This window comes from Manis javanica, chromosome 8, assembly GCF_040802235.1.
Source record: "Manis javanica isolate MJ-LG chromosome 8, MJ_LKY, whole genome shotgun sequence".
Classification (NCBI taxonomy): Eukaryota; Metazoa; Chordata; class Mammalia; order Pholidota; family Manidae; genus Manis; species Manis javanica.
The window spans coordinates 89662131-89679884 of record NC_133163.1 but is presented as its reverse complement, the minus strand read 5'-3'; the positions used below and the strand labels follow the sequence as shown (position 1 = coordinate 89679884).

Here is a 17754-nt window from a genome sequence, read left to right as displayed (position 1 = left end):
AGAAAATGGCAGTTCAGTATTTCATTGACAATATTGAATCATTAGTATCTCCTCCTATCCAATTTCTGCAACATTTGACATGTTGGTCAAGACCAGCTAGTCAAAGATACTCATTTCTCCTTGGGTTTCTAAGATAGTAAATTCTCCTGGCTCTCCTCTCTTTCTGTCTGCAGTTTTCCCTCCCTCCTCCCAACACCCTACCACGAGCTATTAAATGTTGGCATAATACAAGATTTTATAGTTTGCTATTGAATCATCTCATTAGACCTCATACTTGAATTAATTCCAAATCTTTATCTCTGTGTATTCTTTTGTTTCTCTAGGTCCATGTTTCTATTTACCTACTTAATTTTTTCCAGCAAGACAACCCACAGATAATTTAAATTCACTGTGTAAAAGAGAAATCATAATTTTCCCATTTCATACCTACTCACCCAGTCTAGAAATCTTTGCTTTCTCAATGTCTCACTGCTTTACCACTCACATATAATTATAGGCAAAATCCAGTTAAATATATAGCCAACAGTTACACTTCCCCGCTTTTATTTATAGTGCTCCCTCTTCTTGAAATTTCAGTAAAAATTCAATTCATTTTTCAAGAGCTAACTCCAAAATGAACACATCTATATGTCTCTCTCAATACACCTCAATGGGATGAATCGTTTCTTATTTTTAATTTTCTTATTTTGAAAAATCGTTCTTATTTGGTAAGATATAAGTGACATACTTTAGGTATGCATACATATGCAAATCCCTTAATATAAGTTGTAAGATTGGGGGTGTGGCTATTTCTTACTTGTTTGTATATTTCTCACTGAACCTAATATAGTGCCATGAAGCGTTAGGCTTTCAATAAATATTTCCTACAGTGAAAAGATGTGTGTATGGATATTCTACCTATTCCAAATCAAACTAGCAACACCTGCTCTACTGCAAAAACAGAAGACAACCCCCCAAAAGTGCTATCATGTTTGCATATACTAAAGCTTTTAAAACTATACTTTTATTTGGTATCAGCTTTAAGGTCATTAGAAAAGGTAACTTTAGTATGTATCAGCTATTAAATGGCATTGAAGCAAAGCAGGCAGAGACCAAACAAAACACACTCACACATGCACACTCGGTTTGTCTAATCCTAGAAGGATCTGATAAGAATTTCAGTTTAATGTAACATATGTTTAGCATTTACTATAAACAAGGCATTAAGGGCAAAAAAAGATGAATTAGACATTTTTCAAAGGTGTTCCTCTAGCTCTTTTTTTGCTTTACCAAAAATATTTTCTTAATCTTAGAATGACTCTTGTCTCTAGCTAAGAAATCTTTAACATGGTATTATTTGCTATTCACAAGATGATTCTATTTTCCTTGTTAATTTTATTGGCTACTTGTAATATAGTTGCATTTTCACAGGCTCGAAGGTGCCAAGATAACAGAGTGGTTAAGGATAGAAATCATGTGGATGATCCTGATAACATCAGGAATGTTTCATGGAATACAGGACGATATCCACTTATTTCTCATAAAATGTCCCAAACATTAAACAAGTTGTCCAAAAGAGGTAACCCACGAACTTTCTTCAATGATTTTGAAAGTATGAGCACAGTAATCACTCATACAATTCTAAATTACTTGCAAAATCAGAGATAAAAATAATCATTTTAAATCAACCATTTTTAGATTTACTACCCACTTGGAGGATCTAATGACATAGCACACTTTCATTGCTTCTGTGAACCACAACATACGTACCATATTGTTTACTTCTAACAGGAAAAAGCTACTTTTGACACATGTAATTTAATAATAATTCCTGAGGCCATTCATGTCTGAGTCCTAGAAGTGGAATTTCCTGCACTTTGGATATTCCACGTTGGAAATATTGCTGGTTTGGCAGAGTGAAAAATAGATGGCTCTGGCTCTGTCGGGAAGTAGCACTCTGAGCCGGATCGCTGTGACATCCCTGCGCTTCCCTCTTATGCTTGGTGAGTTGCACGGAATTGTAGAAGATGAACATCTTTGGTGGGCTTTAGCAGTTATACAAGAAAGGCAGTTATGGTGGCTGTCCATTCCTTAATATCTTTTAAGGAAATGGGGAAGAAAGAAGGAGAGCATGTAAGTTGTGAATTTATGTAATAATTTATCTTACATCATGGCTGTATCAATAGTTATCTATTGATAACTCATGAGTAATATCTCATAGGTCTATCAATAACCAACAGTTCATTTAGTAAATGCTTATGATAACATGGAGGTGCTGTGTTGGGGATGCGGACGGAGTCCAATAAGACATGGCACTGTGCTCGCAGAGATAACACTCTAATAAGTTTGGTCTTACTGAATTCTTTACCAGTCATCAAATTAGGTATTCTTTGTGAAGGTCGATTGTATTCCAAGTTAGAAGATAATCTAGCTTCTGAGCTGGCATAGTAATGTGGCAACTTACATTCTGCTCATCAGATATTTGAAATGGGTGGAGCCATATAATTTATCACTTCAACTGGGGTAGTTTTGAGAGTGAAAGGAAGAGCAGCTTATAATTACGTAGGGATAGCAGGCATGAACTAGGACCTACTTTATATATGGTCACCTTACCTAAAATCAGAGATCTCCCCTTAGTCAATAATGTATTCTACCCAATTTGGATTCTCGTCTGAGAGAAACTAACTGATCTGCTCTTCTTCATGAATGGCCAAAGAAGTAGTATTAGACGAGGCTGACAGACAAGCTACTCCTTCACTCCTCCACTCACTGCAGGTTCATCACTTCCTGATGGCCAGGAAAGTTATAAAATCCACCCACATGTATTAGTCATATTAGTTTAGCTCCCAATGTAGCTGTCTTCTTTAAATTATGCTTTGTCCTGAGCCTGTATGAAATGTCAGTATAAGAAAGAACTGTGCAGCCATGTGACTTTGCATCTGTGTTTGTGATAAAAATGTTGTTGAAGATTTTTCCCATTATGTCATCTAATGGCATGTAAAAGAGTACACATGATTTCTCCTAGAATGTTTGCTCTCTTTTCGAGGACAAGTGAGCTTCTTTCTATCGGATAAAGACTTACGTAGGCTTCTTTTATGCCTGGTTCCTAGTGGTCCATCACAGGAATCCCCCCTTAAGGTGAAGCATTCATAATCTACTAATTCTTAAGTTTGGTTTTCTCTCTCTTTTGATGTGGCATTATCTTTCTTCTAAACTGGTTAATTTTCCAAAGTTTTATCTTTTAATGTTTAATATTTTCCAATTACTAAATAAAGCTCAAACTTAATACCCTGTGCTCATGGATATCTGACCCTAATTGAACTCTTTGCTCTTCCCAGTTCATGCCCATAGTTTCTTGCTTTTGGGTCCATGTTCATGCTGTTCTCACTGTTTGGGGATTTAAAGAAAGTTTATTAATATCTGTAGTAGGGAGTAGGACAGGGAGTTTACTGGGAGAAGAATAAAAAGATTGTCCCTTAAAAACATTTGGAACCCATTGGAAGAGAAAATGTGAAACACCCTGAGTCCTTTTCCATTGTACATGCTCGGACCTGGGGCCATTATCCTTTCCATATGGGAAGACTTGCCCTGGAAAACTTACCTCTTAAACGATCAGCATACTCATTTTTAACTTTTCTTTTCCTGGGGGGTGGGAGAAAATGAGTGGCATAGAGATCATACAGACCACATGTTCGGCATAGGTCTGCTAAAGCCATCGGCTTCTCTTTGATTAGTCATTCAAACCTTATAGGCATTTGCCTTTCCCCCTCCCTTACCCAAAGTCAAAAGGCAAGGCATATGCCCCAAGGAACTGGATCACAGGAATTTACCTCGTTTATAATCCTATAATCTTCTTGGGTGGGGAGGCAGGAAAGGGAAACCCTCAGAGTTATTCCAAATATGACTATGCATTCAGGGTCTAGATGTTTTTGTAAAGTCATGAAAGAAAAATGTAGGAAGAAAACGTAATATGGGGAATATTCACAAACCCTCATCTTTAACATGGCCCTTTCTGTATTTATTTCCTGGATTTTTTTTTTCTTGTTCATTTTGTAGGAAGGGCTCTTGGCTGTGGTTCAAGCACACTGCAGAAGAATAGTGGAAAGGGATTGTGGTTAGCTAGGTTATACTGAAAGACAACAAAGAAATTAAACACCCACCCTGGCAGTGGCCCAGACGCCTTCCAGTGCATTTTCATTTGCAATAAGCATTAAAGACCCATGTGCAGGGGCTTGAAAATGTGGTAGACCTATTTGCTTTTCAACACAGGAGGAAATTGGAAACAGAAGTCTGGATTGCCACTGAGAGGCACTTACAAGTTAATTAATCAAGTGAGGGAATCCAGTGGTCAGGAATGGCAGCAACAGGGTCAGTTTTGCACTCGGGTCCTGCAAGCAGAGTCTCAGGGTGACCCGTAATCTGACATGTGTGTTGGTCCCATAGGGAGCTGTTGACCAGCTCAGCACACCTGGCTGCCAGGTGTGCAATGCGCACCTCCTTACCTGTTTTGGTGTCGTGCTGTCAGTGGTGTTTAGAAAATATTTTGTAAGGGTAGCTGCATAGTGGCAGTGGAAGGAGGGTAGAAATACAAATGTGTTAATTATGATGACAGCAGTTAGGATAATGGTAAAATGTTAGCAAAAAGTTGCAAAGACTGGGAATGTGATGAAAGGTGACAATATTCTATTATACTTGGAGATGTATCCTAAAATAGTCCTGCTGATTGGCAACTTCACTAAAGGCAGCGTCACATCTCACTCAACTTCAAGCCAACTGTGCCTAGCACACTGAGGGTATCAAATGAATGACTCTTAGAATTCATTGCCTTATAGTTTCTTAAGGTATGAATGGTTGTGTTCCCCCAAATTCATATGTTGAAACACTGACTTCTACAATGATGTTGGGAGGTGGGGTTTTGGGGAGGTGATAAGATCACGAGGGTGGAGCCCTCCTGAGGGGAATTTGCACCTTTATAGGAGACCCCACCAAGCTAATTTGTTCCCTCTACCACGTGAGGACACAGCAAAAAGGGATCATCTAAGAATTAGAAAGTGGTCCCTCACTAGACTTGAATCTGCAGCCACCTTGATATTGGACTTCCCAGCCCTTGGAGCTATGAAAACTAAATTTCTGTTGTTTATAAGCTGCCCAGTCTTGGTATTTTGTTATAGCAGCCCTAAAGGACTAAGGCACCATTGAACTGTCCTTTTATAGGTATGTGCCTGATGATATTCTTAAATATTATTAACATCTTAATCTCTCTGTGAGAAGATATTTCATAACCAGCTCAGTAACTTATATTCCCAACTATTTTATTCTTAAGGCATTTTTTGCATTCTAAATTATAATTTAGATAAATAAAAATAATAAAATTATTATTTAAAACCTTTGTTTTGTTCTCTCTCTCATGAAGCTAGGAACATGTCACCTTCTTCTATATAAAATGCTTTCCTTAAAAAAAGAAGACCCTGTTGAGCCACTACTGTCCTCAGCAATGAATGCAACAAGAACACCATCCATAAAAAAGTCACAAGGCCACATGAGATGGATTAAGTGAGGGAATGACACCCACACAGTGTTATGGAGAAGCAACAATGAAAGCTCTTCACATGCTGGGTGGATCTCTCCTCTGGCCAGTGTGCTTCTACTTTTGTTGATGCTCTGCCTCAAATAGGTATATTTTTCCTTGTGACTTTTTAATTTGAAAATCTTCAAACATAATAGAAAGGGAATTCCTATATACCCTTCCTTTATACGGATCCACATTTTCTTTTTCTTTTTCTTTCTCTCTCATTATCTGTGTTTCTTAACTTTTAAAAATTATCACTCTCAAGGAGACATTTTAGACATTTTTTCCTAATCATTTACCCCATGAAAATGTAAGACAATAAACTGTGTCTGTTTATAACCATCATAATATCTAAGAAGTTTTTGTTCACCAAGAACCAACTTCTCATTTTTCTGTACCATTTGAGAAAAAGTTGGAGATACTGTACACTTTTCCCCTGAATATTTTGGTATTTATTTCTTAACAAGGGCCACCTTTTACATAATCTAAATATAAATACCAAAACCTAGAAATGTAACATGGATACATTATAACCTAAAATCCACAATCCATATTCAAATTTGTTAATTATCTCAGTAATGTCCTTTAGAGCTAATTTTTCCCAGCCCAGCCAGGATTCAATCCAGGATTCCCATGGTACTTTATTGTTAATCTCTTGAGTCCCTCTTACTCCGGAACATTTCCTTGACTTTGACATTGTTAGATAGTAGAAGCTGTTTTGCAGAATGCCTCTCAATTTGTGTTTTCTGATGTTTTGTCCAGATTGGATTCAGGTTTTATATTTTTAACCAGAATGCCATAAAAACAATATGTCTCTGTCAGCACAGTGTCTCAGTTGCATAATGTCAGTGTGTCCCTGCACTGGTGATATTAACTTTGACCTTGTGTGTAAGGTGGTGCCTGCCAGCTTCTCTACTTAAAGTTATCATTTTCCCTTTGTAATTAGTAAGTGTTTTGTGGAGAAATGCTTTGATACTATGTAAATATCAGACACTCATAACTTTTTCCTGCTTAGTTAGGATCCATTCATGCTTCTAATAACCCCATCATCTCTTCCATAGTTTTTACTTAGAATTCTGTTAGGAAGAGCTTTTACTTCACCCCCATTTATCTGTTTTATTTGTTTATATCAGTGTGGACTCATGGATTCTAAATGAGTTCACTGAGTCATGATACATTTAAATGTTACTTCAGCGCTAAAATTGTGCTTACACTTGGTCTGGGAGCCCTTAAGCTTGGTCCCATGTCCTCTGACTCTTGATTTTTGAGTAGCAGTCATTCACTTCAGTACCTGAGATGGCTCTTCAATGTATAGCCATCTTTGTTGAATTCCAACATGGTGGGAGACAAGAGAATTGGGGCAGTGAATTTATAATCACTAGATCAGGCTCTGTCTGATGAGTGACCTTCCCATTTTTGAGCCTCCGTGTACTATCTTAGTATTCTTAGATATTACGTGCCATTAAAATGGCAGCTAATAATAATTTCCTGACTATTTAAATGGGTTGTTGTGGGTTATCAAATAAAATATTGCATAAGAAATGCTAGATAAGCCATAAAACTTCAATCCTATGTGAGATATTTTATTATCATTAAATTATGCTCTTATAATGATAATGATAAAACCATTATTTTAGCAAGAAAATACTTTGGATGGTGCAATAGCCAATGGCCCAGAAACAGGAAAAGTTTTGATAAATACTGAGAATTTGGCTATTAGAATGAAGTCTTTTAGGTCAGCCCCATTTTCTGGAGAACTTCACATGCACTATTTTCAACATGAAACTTTCCTCCTGCTTAGAATGTCATTTCTTTGATGAAATCCCAAATCACGCGGCATGGAATTGTCTTTGTAGGGTATTACTCCCTTAGTAGATCCCTGCCTTTCATTTAAACATTGGCACCCAACTGATGTGCAATTCACTAGAAAGGCATCCGCACCCACACTAGCTCAGTCTCAATTGCCCTGTGATGTCTGGGAGGCCTGAGGGACCCTGTGCAGATCAGGCTGCTCAGAAGAGTCTGTACCACCTCCACCATCACCACCATCCCACCCCAAGGAGAAGCTGTTTCTTTCTTTCTTTTTTTTTTTCCTTTGTTCTTAATGTGGTCCTTACTCTGTGGGCCCAGAAAACACCTGGAATTTTTGCAGCACTGGGGAAAAAGCATTTGTTTCTTAAAAGTTAAGCTATTTTTTTTAGAGTCTTGAGTTAACATTCGCTGAGGAATAAAATTGTCTTTTACTTGACTGCAAACCTTTGCACAACTACCAAGGGAAAGGGAATTAGTATATCCAGAATTTGGGGTCCTAGTGGGACTGAGAATTTGTTTCTAATCACCTGAATTGAACTTTGAGTTCTGGCAAAACCTAAAAGCTCCAGGACGAAGGCTCCCGCCCCAGCCTGGGCTTGCTCGCTGTCAGGCCAGCCTCCTGCTGGATCTCTGGGATACGGGCTCACATCGGAGATGCCTGAGCAGGACTTAGGTGATGTCCTTCATGCTTACAATTTGCCTGAGCCCAGTTATTACTCTCACAAATACTTGGGAACTATATGTTAAAGAAGTATAGAGTAGGAAAAACCCAAACCATCTTCCCGGCCTGGAAAAGATACTTGTGTTCCAACCAACCTACCCCTCACCAATGCCATGTGCTCATTCACCTGAGAGAGGGTCAGTGTGATCAGGCAGAACTGTGGTGAGGTTTCTAGGTGCTAATAACCATTCTGGATGAGCATTAGCCATCCATACAAGGCCTGTGAGGGGTACCAAGAAATGTCAGACAAAGTCCTATCCTTCGAGGAACTTTTAGACTAGTCTCCTACCTTCCCACAGCCTCACTTCATTGGTTAAAAAAATTATTGAATTATAGTTGATCTACCATATTATATTGGTTTCAGGTGTACAACATAGTGATTCAACAATTATATACATTACTAAATGCTCACCACTGTAAGTGTAGTCACCATCTGTCATCTCACAAAATTATTACAATATTATTGACTGTATTCCCTGTGCTGTATTTTCATCTCTGTGACTCACTTATTTTATAATTGAAAGTTTGTACCTCTTTATCCCCTTCACCTATGTCACCCATTTCCTTCTAACCCACAGCAAACACCAGTCTGTTGTCTCTGTGTTTATGAGTCCATTTCTGTGTCTCCTTTGTTCATTGTTTTGTTTTATAGATTTCACATGTAGGTGAAATCATATGGTATTTGTCTTTCTCTGTCTAACTTATTTCACTTTGCATAATATCCTCCAGGTCCATCCATGTTGTTGAAAATGGCAAGATTTCTTTTTTTCCTTTTTAATCGTTCCACAGCCTCATTTTGATTAGGCCTAACCTAGATAGTTTTTTAGTCTTTGGAACTTTTAGTTGTGCATGCTTTAAGAAAACCTTTCTATTCTCTTCTTTTCTCCATGTACTTATTGTTACTTGGGGTTGGGAAGGTATGAGAAATGGAGTATGGCAAATTGGAGAAAAGAAGCCTTGACCTTCCAAGTCAGTTTCTTTCTCTACTGCTCAGAAGTATAATGTGGCTACAGTAGGTTCAAACAATAGCCAGAACATTTGCATCTCTTCCGCCATAGCTGGAGTCTGTTTTCCTACCCTAATGTGGGTTGGACTTGTTTTGCAGAATGGGACTTTAGCAACTTGATACAAACAAAGACTTGTGAAGAGCTTGCCCATTGGACCTTATTCTTGCTGCTTTTGGAACCCTGTAACTGACACCATGTAAACAAGCTGGGGCTGCTCGCTGAACAGGAGAGAGATCCCCAAAGCAGAGCCACCTCACTGACTGGCAGCTGATTGCCAAAGCCTGAATTATCAGAGCTGAAAGCAGCTGGAGAACTGCTGAGAGGATCCCGGCCTGACTTGCCCGCTCATAAGAATGGTGTGCTAGGTGAATGAGTATTGCTTTAAGCCACTATTCTTTTTAGCTTTTTGACTTCCAAAGCTGCTGTAAAGTCAGGTGCACCCTTCACTCAGCTTTCTCTAATGGTGACATCTTACAAGCTGGAAAACAATATCAAAAACAGGAAATCAATATAGGTACTGTTGACTAGACTAAACTTATTCAGTTTTTGCCATGTTTTGAAAAATCTGTACTCATTTGTGTATATTTATGTGCGTGTGCACACATGCACATACATAGCTCTATGCAGTTTTATTCTACATACAGATTTGTGTAACCACCACCATTTCCACAAGAGAACTTCTTCCTGCCCCCTCTTTGTATTTGCACCTGTCCCCCAACACACTCCTGTCCTTGTGCCCTGGCAACCACTAGTCTGTTTGCCAATTTTATAGTTTTGTCATTTCAAGAATGTTATGTAAATTTGAATCATACAGTATGTCCCCTTAGGTCCATCCTGGTTGCATGATTCAGAAGCTCATTCCCTTTTATTATAGTATTCATTGCATGGATGTACCAAGTTTGTTCTAGAAACTAGCTCTTTCATGGATATGTGGTTTGCTAATATTTTGTCCCAGTCTTTAGCTTATCTTTTTATTCTATAACAGAATCTTTTGCAGTACAAATGTTTTTAATTTTGATGATGTTCGATTTATGAATTTTTCTTTTATGTATTGTGCTTTTGGTGTTAGATCTAAGAATTCTTCACCTGGCCCTAGGCTCTGAAGATTTTATTGTTTTCTTCAAAAAAGGCTTATAGTTTTATGTTTTACATTTAAGTCTATGATCCATTTTGAATTAATTTTTGTATATGGTGTGAGCTTACGTTTTGTTCCAACACAGTTTGTTGGAAAAACTATCCAGCTTCCATTGAACTGCTTTTGAACCATGTAAAGAATGAACCAAATCATTATAAACGAATTCAACCAAATTTCTTGGTTCTCTTTTTTGTTCTGTAGATCTATGTGTCTATGAATTCAGCAATAGTACACAGCTATTATTAAGCTATGTAATTATTTATGATTAAGATTATTATGGCTATATAGTAAGTCAGTATCAAGTACAATAATTTCTTCTATTTATTTTTTTCAAAATTGGGTTAAACATTCTAGTTCCTTTTCTTTCATATATATATTTTAGAATTAGTTTATAAATCTTGCTGGGATTTTGATAGATAGGACAATTTAAGGAGAATTGACGTCTTTCCTCAATGAGCCTTCCAATCCATGATTACAATAGATCTTTGCATTTATTTAGATCTTCGCTTTCTTTCATCGATTTTATAAATTTCTGCTTACAGAGACTGTACATGTTTTGTTAGTAAGCTAATAATTTTTGCGATGTTTTTTGACGCAAAAATCAATAACAGACATCAAAACCAGGAAACTGACATAAGCACACTGTGTCCTTGACAAAATCAGGAGGGCGGAACACGGCTCAGCTCTATGGGCTGATACAGTCTGCTCTCCCAGTGAGGAGATCACGAGAACAGAAAATCACGTGGGGTGTGGTGGCCGAGAGGACGAACAGGTGAGGCCTGCCCCGCTAAAAGCCCAAGCTTAGGAACACTCTCGAGGTTTACACCAGGCTCCTGGGAAAAAGGCAGGTCTCTACTTCTAAGACTAAAATTTGTCTAGAATTTTCAAACTAGAATTTAGATTTGATAGTGTGATAAAATCTGTTCACTAAAATCTGCCTTTAGATTTCTCCTCAAGATGGTAAAATGAGCACATATATAATCTCCTTGGCTCTTAACAGAGCAGAATGATAAAAACTTAGGTTTAAGCAGGCTGAGTCAGGGTGGAGCTGCTGCCAGTCTGACTGTCACTGCACAAGGAACACTTGATTGGGATGCAACTACACTAGTAGGCACACTAGTGATTAATTGTATTTTTATAATTTTATAAGTATAATTTATACTAGTGATAAATTATGTTTTTCTTTGTCATGTTGATATAGCTGCTCTCTCACCTGTTTTTACCCTGTTTCTCACTTTTTAAAAAAGAAGAAAACGTGTTTAATTTCTTTAGGGGGAGGTCAGGTAAACACAATCAAACTCAAAAACAAGAGAACAAGATCCATTAGTCAGGAACTGACAGAAACCTATAGTGGGTAACAGGCTAAGTGCACTTGGCCTGGAGGAGACAAATACTGTCATCTGCGAACAGTGGAGGCTGAGCTGCAGGGACTATTTGATGAGGAAGGCATTTCTCACCTCACAAAAGGCAAATCCCTGAGCTCTTCCAGATGAAGCTGAGATCAGTCTTTACAGCCTCTGTCAGTCACTGGATGTGAAGAAGTTCCACTAACTACCGAGCACTGGGTCCTGCTTGTCTGTGGTTCTGGGATGGAGAATAGGCATCTGGGCGAGAATGAGAGCCAGGACCCGCTGCGTCTCACCACAGCCCTCAGTGCGTCAGTGCCAGAGGCAGCTGAGAGTGAAGAACTACGTCTTGGCTTGATGATGCACATTCAAAGTGTCAGGGTGAGGTAACCAACCTTCAACTTGGCAGGGAGTGGGGTCTACCAGAAAAATGACCTCTCAAGCAAGAAAAGCTTTAAAAAAAAATTATAAAATATACAAGGAAATTTTCTGTCATAAAGATAGTTAGCAGGCCAAATAATCTATAGAGTCCACACCCAAGGAACTAGAAATAATGGAGCAATATGAAAAACTGTTAAAATAAATACTTTGGAATCATTAAGTAAGTCAAAGAGGAGTGAGAATAAAGGATTATTAAGCAAGCACAATAAGGTATTAAAAGATTCGTCTAGAAATCTTGGAATGGGAAGTCTACTCACTGGAATAAAAATGGTAGCTGACATGGTGAACTGTAGACTAGGTGACTAAGCCAACACTAGCATGAGGGAAGGCACCCAGGGTGCACATTTAAAGAGGTACTCACTGTCCAAGGTGCAGACCTTGCACTTGCACAAGCCAGAGGGTGAGTGCCTCCTTAAACTGTGTGCTCTGGCCACCTGCCTGCCTTGCCCTTAGCCCAGCTCTGGTAGACTTGGCTGAAGAGGAAGTTAACAGTGAAGATAAAAGAAGGAATGACCTAGAAGCCAGACAAAGAGATTTAAAATATGAAAAGAGAGGTTGAGAGACATGGAGAAGAGCTCTAAAAAATGTCTGGAGAGTTCCAGGAGAGAATAAAAAGAATAGCAAAGGAGAAATATTGCAATAACCTGAATATTTTCCAGAATTATAGATATTTATCCTTCAATGAAAATAGGTCTGTCTTTATAAATAAGATTTTAAATCATTTCTTATTCATTGCTGAAAATACAAGGGGCCCCAATTCCTCATTGTTTCCTGCCCAGGCCAGTTTAACTGGGTTGGGAAAATTCAGTTTAATCTCAGGGCATTTGGTGCATTAAAGAGGATTATGGATGGCACACATGGATTATATCCTCAGTTTTACCTGTCTGAGTGGTAAACATTCCACAGTTTCCAGTATTCAGTTGCTTCAAAGCAACAGTGGCTCAACAGTGACCTGATTGTCTCCTCCCTCACTGGGGGAGGTGAAAGTCTTTTGTTTGCAACTAGCAGTTTGAAGTTAGGCTGGATGCATGTTTGGGAACCTCTCCTTTTACAGGTCTTTCTTGCTACTGCATATGAAGGATTTTCAGTCCCCTGTGCCCTGTTGTCATCGGCCTCCTCTGGCAAGGGAAATGTTTTCCTTTTCAGACTGCAACATTCATAGCACAGATGGCTGGGCAAACCCACTGGTGCTTCAGTCCTTAAAGCTGTTTGCTTTTATTTGCACTTTACCACAGCCAAATATGTAACTACAGGCAGGAAGCTCGGCCATTTTGGCCCAGCCAATGCACAATTAAAGAAAGAGATGGGTCATTGCTTATTTGCTTATCTCTGTGTTTGTTTTAGCTCTCATGCCCAAGTAGGACTACTAATGGGTGCAAAGTCTACTTCCCCTTTTTAATGGGTTTTCTACCATATGGGCGATAGATGAACAAAGGCACAAGTCAGTGATGGACTTTGGGGCAGGTGGAAATCCTTAGCATACAGGAAAGGAAGAATTGTGCGTAAACAATTTGAGTTAGACTTGCAAAGCTCTTTGTTTATTTCAAGGTAATTAAAATGTTCTGGCAGTGGAGGAGAAAATAATGCTTTGGGAATTACTCATTTGCTGTTTTTAAATTAGAGGTTTGGCATCTCTTTCCAGGAGTGAGTAATTTCTTTTGTGGTGTCTGTGTACAGATAACACAAAAATTAAAAACAATCCAGAGCCTGCAGTTGAAACGTGCCTGGGAAGAACTGAAGAATGTCACACTGTAACTTGGGGCTCAGGAGATGCTAAATCAAGAGGCAAATTGGTAATCTAAATTAGGACACCAGGATTGGATCAGTGTGTATGTGTATTTACATCAAAGAAAGACGAAGAGATAGAGGCTAAGAAACAGAGTCAAAGAGTAAGGCGGCCAAAAAACCAAGAGACAGATTGCCGTTGAGAGTACAGGTAAAGATCAGGAAGCTGAACTAGGTAAAAGAAAAACTGCCCAGTCATTGCCACAGCACAAATATAGGAAAAAAGATCATTCACCACATGCCCAATGTAATACAGAATGTAATGTATACAAAGGCAGGGCCCCTTTCTAAGCAGGAGGAATGGGGTATGAAAGAAAATCAGGTTGGTTTTGTAGTTATGTGGTAGGATAGTACAAGAGGAAAGGCAGCACACTGTGGGATCAACGAAGAGCAACTCACTTGTAGTTTAGAGCCCAAGACCTTGCTTACGCAGTCTCGGGGCTCATTGTGGGGGCTGGCTTCAGTATCATCTCAATTCAGTGGTCATGTCAATTCAGTGGTGTGGTCTGAGGAGCCGCCAAATAACTAAGAGAATTACATCTACCTAAATGTTCCTAACTCACGCCTAACTCATGCCATCTCAAATAGAAAATAGATGGTATGCCAACTAAGTAGTACACTCATTGTGGCCTCAAGTTAATGAACTTTCACATTTCACAAGTCACTTTCACATGTAAAATCTGGTTATATTTTCCAGACAAGTCTGTGTTGGGGAGAAATTATTGTTTCACCTGAAAAACTGAAGCACAGAAATGCTGAAATACTTTCCCAAGGTTACAGAGCCAGGAAATGGCCAAGCAGGCCTTGAATTCAAGTCAGTATTCTTCCACTGTGCCATGTCTCTAACGGCTTGCCACATGAAATGGTATCTATGATTCCACATTTTGTTCAACTTGCTATTACAACTGTGCTAACAAAAGAATGATACAGTCCAGGTTTATAGAACATTATATCTAAATCCTATGCTGCAAACTGATGGAGGTCCATACTAAATTTTTTTTTTCAGTCACTTTTAACAGAGGGCCAAGAGGTTTGGTGACCTTATGTGTTAAAAATCTTTGCTGCATTGAGTCATCTCAAAATAATAAATTTTAGTAAGGCTTCTCTGAGTTATATTTCAGATAATTTCTTGTTAGTGCTGAGTGAATTGGCTTGACATACTGTCAAACTCCATCCAACCAGGAGCAGAATGACCAGTTTCTGGGCCAAACGCAGAGCAGGGAGGCTGGGCTTGGCTTGCCTCTGGTTTGTTTCTTTAGTTGGAGGAAAATGCTCAGAACATAATTTGAGAGGAGTACAGCACATGTTTCTACCTCAAGAAGGCTAGTTCGGGGATTAGAGCCTTGTTCCATTTGAAACTTTCAGTTCCATAACCTCAAATTTTCCATTTGAGACTCAGAAATAGACTCAGGAACAGTGTTTGAGGGTCAGAAGAAATTTAAGAGAGTCACTTTCAACTTGGGGCCTACATTACGCTTCTTAAAAATAGAAATAGAGGATGAATGCAAATTAAATTCCCCATATATGTAGCCAGTAGGTGGTGGTTTCAGATTGGTGGATATTGATGATAAGTGAGGTCAGACAATTGTTTTTCACTTTGATGCAGGTATATATTCTTGGAATAAATGGCTCTCAAAGAAACAATCTAAACTACTCGAATTTCCTATGAATAAAGCTTTGGCAGAACCATCACTAACCTGGCATTCAAGTCTCCTGAAAGTGCTTGTCGCTGGATACTTCTTAGAAGATGAGATTTCAGAAGGCTGGCCAATCTCACATAGCTGAGGAATGTGGACCCACATTTTGAGGAGGGCTATATGAATGCTAAGGTATCTCAGGCCTCTCTTGCCAGAAAGGTGAATCCAGAGGAGTAAGTTCATGCTTTTCAATTCAATATCAATTGACGTTTTATTATCTAATAGGTGTTTAGAGTGGTGTTACTGTCTCCAGCACAGAATAGGGACAAGGAGGCTCAGAGACGTGCCCTTAGTGATGGCTTACACGTGGCAGAGGCAGGATTCCTTCAGACATGAAACCCTTGCATTCTCTTTTACACTCCTATGGAGGCATGAGCCAGGGCACTCCATGTGGTCTGAGGCCAAATTAGTGTAAGTCCGTAGAGAACCTTTTTTCTAGAAGTCTGGAGAAGAAGTATGCCTAGAACTTGAACATCACAGCTGTAGTTTCCTAAAAAGCAGGCTTCTGATGTAAGTCCTGGGAGAGAGGTTTTACAGATCCTTTCCTTTCCCATCTGCGAAAAATTGAAATCATTACAAAGTATAATCCAAAATGCTCCCCAAGGATGCTTTCAGAGAAAATGGAATTGGTAGTTTATCTGATTGATTTATCCAAGTGGAAAACTGAATCGAAAGGCATTTTACAGAGCATTTTCCAGGGTGTAGAAGGACTTAATAGCGTGTGATTTAGATAGCCAGTGAAGCAAGAAGAAAGTCAATTCCTGGTGAAAAAATATCCAAGAAACAAAAAGGAAATTATAACATGTTGCTTGGCTTAGCAATGAATTATGTTTACATAATCATAATACAGAAGTCCCCTTTATCCAGTTTTGCTTTCCGTGGTCAACTGGAGTTGGAAGCAGATGATTCTCTTCCTGACATATCGTCACAAGGTCAATAGTAGCCTAACACTGTATCACAATGGCTACATCATTCCCCTCTCACTTCACCTCATCATGTAAGTGTTTTATCATCTCACATCTTCACAAGAAGAAGGGAGAGTACAATACAATAAGATATTTTGAGAGAGAGTGAGAAATACCACATTCACAGAGCTTCTATTGTAGGAAATTGTTATATTGCTCTATTTTATTATTAGTTATTGTTGTTAATTTCTTCCTGTGTCTAATTATAAATTAAACTTTATCATAGGTATGTAGGTACAGGAGGAGACATAGTATTTACAGGGTTTGGTACTATCCATGGTCTCAGGAGCCCATTGGGGGTCTGGGAATGTCTCCTTGCAGATACAGGACAACTTTAATTGTGATGAAACTAATGGGAAGATGGTGGAAGGAAGATGGGTGCAGAGATGGAGATGAGGGGGCGATGTTTGGGCTTCTGAGATCACTTTCATCCAAAGAGTGAACAGGCCAGTCTCTAGATGGCTCAGGAGAACTTTTCTATTTTATTTTTTAATACTTGAGGCCATTCAATCCATATAATTTTCAGTTTATATTCTGAAACTAGAAAAATGCCTCTAGCATAATAGCTCCACAAAAAACTAACCAAAGAGACCTCACTACAAAGATTTGTTGTTCCTTTATAAAAGAATATTAGATCTTCAATTACTGACATGGATACAAACTCCATTTTTATAAATGTGCTGGTTGAGATGGGTTTTTCTAGATGGGAATTTGAATCATGCAGCAACGGGCCTTGAGTCACGGCACAAGCTGCCCCTGTGTAGGCAGGTCACTTCCTCTCTCTGGGTCTCAGTTTCCTCATCTGTGGGATGAAGGAGGTGAACTAAAATTTCTTCACAGTTCCTTCCAGCATCCAATTTATGGTGGCAGAAATGGAGACCCCCTGTGTCTGCAAGCCTGGCCCTCTGACCTCAGGGTGGATGGAGTCTCCCTGCCTCCTGGGAACACCCCATTAGGTGCGGGGCTGGGCTGTTGGTGGGAGTACTCTCCAGCCCCGGCTGCTCCTGGCCAGATGGGGACAGGGTCACTTAGCAGCCCTCTGAGGACGAGGGGGCCCAAACGGTGGGAGCTGGCCTTCTCCCACAGACATGAGTGGCAAGTGAGGGATGCTTGCATCCCAGCAGGCTGGCTTCCAGCAGCATTTTCCAGAGAAACAGCCTGTATTGTTATCAGGAAAAGCAGGCTAACAATATTCTTACAGGTTCATGCTTGGCCCTCCATCTGGACAAGCCAGGAATCTGATTTGCAGAGAGTGTGTTTACAGAAAACAGCCAATGAAAAAAGTCTCCTGGAGCCA

At 39.2% G+C, this 17754-nt stretch overlaps 1 long non-coding RNA gene across 2 annotated transcripts in view; it reads left to right on the top strand.

Moving 5' to 3' along the window:
- Positions 1-17754, top strand: part of LOC118972442 (uncharacterized) — a 100726-nt gene that overhangs the window by 73173 nt on the left and 9799 nt on the right. The window lies entirely within an intron of this gene.